The sequence below is a fragment of the Hipposideros armiger genome, unplaced genomic scaffold (assembly GCF_001890085.2).
Source record: "Hipposideros armiger isolate ML-2016 unplaced genomic scaffold, ASM189008v1 scaffold_1393, whole genome shotgun sequence".
NCBI classification, from domain to species: Eukaryota; Metazoa; Chordata; class Mammalia; order Chiroptera; family Hipposideridae; genus Hipposideros; species Hipposideros armiger.
Window position 1 is genome coordinate 1 of NW_017732743.1, and position 889 is coordinate 889.

Genomic DNA, 889 nt, shown 5'->3' on the forward strand with positions numbered 1-889 from the left:
ATTTTATTCAGGTAGCAATATATCTTCATCCTAAGCCGATTGGATCAACCAAATTTTTAAAAATTGCCAGGGATTGGTCCAGAGATGGGTATGTCACTCAGTTCTACCAATGACAAGTAAGAATATGTCCTGTAGAAACTCTAGAAAATATTTTCCTCCTTTACTAAATTTTCTGCCCTCTTCCTTCTGGCTTGGGAGGTTATGTGGATATGATGCCTGGAACAGTGTCAACCATTTTGTGGTCATATCAAGGAGCCCCAGGAAGAAAACCAATAGGATGCTGGAGTGGAAGCATTAAATTAAACTCAATTCATATTCAGACTCAGAACCTACCTCCTTTCAATGTTTTTTAAATAATAAGTTTCTTCATGGTTGAAGTGATTCACAGGTTTTCTGTAACTCATAACTGAATACATCCAATTATACAGTAATTTGGGGAACACAAATCAAAACAAAATCGTCTTTATCTCTTCCTCTTAGGCTCTTGTTTTCTCGCTCTGCACTTTTCTCCAGTTGTATCCATTGGACTTGAGAACAACTCTGTAAAACATTCTGATGGTTCTTAAAACCTCAGAATGGGCTCATCTCCTCAGATCACTGACCCATAAATTATCTCCTTCAGGAGCAGAAGGTTAGGGGATTAATCTCGGTAATGTTGTTAGGTTCTCCCTCATATATGTCCCTTACCTCTCTGTGTTTCTGGTTACTGCTTCTTTCAGCACCACTGTGGTATAAAAATAAATATATTTTGTCTTTGTCCATGGTTCTTGGCAAATAGATACTAAAACCCTACAATATCCTAAGTGATAGAAGTGTCTTTTTTTAATTCATAAGAAGCCTCTTTTGATCACACCAGGGGTTTTGCTAATGAGGTGAGTTAGGGTGGGCT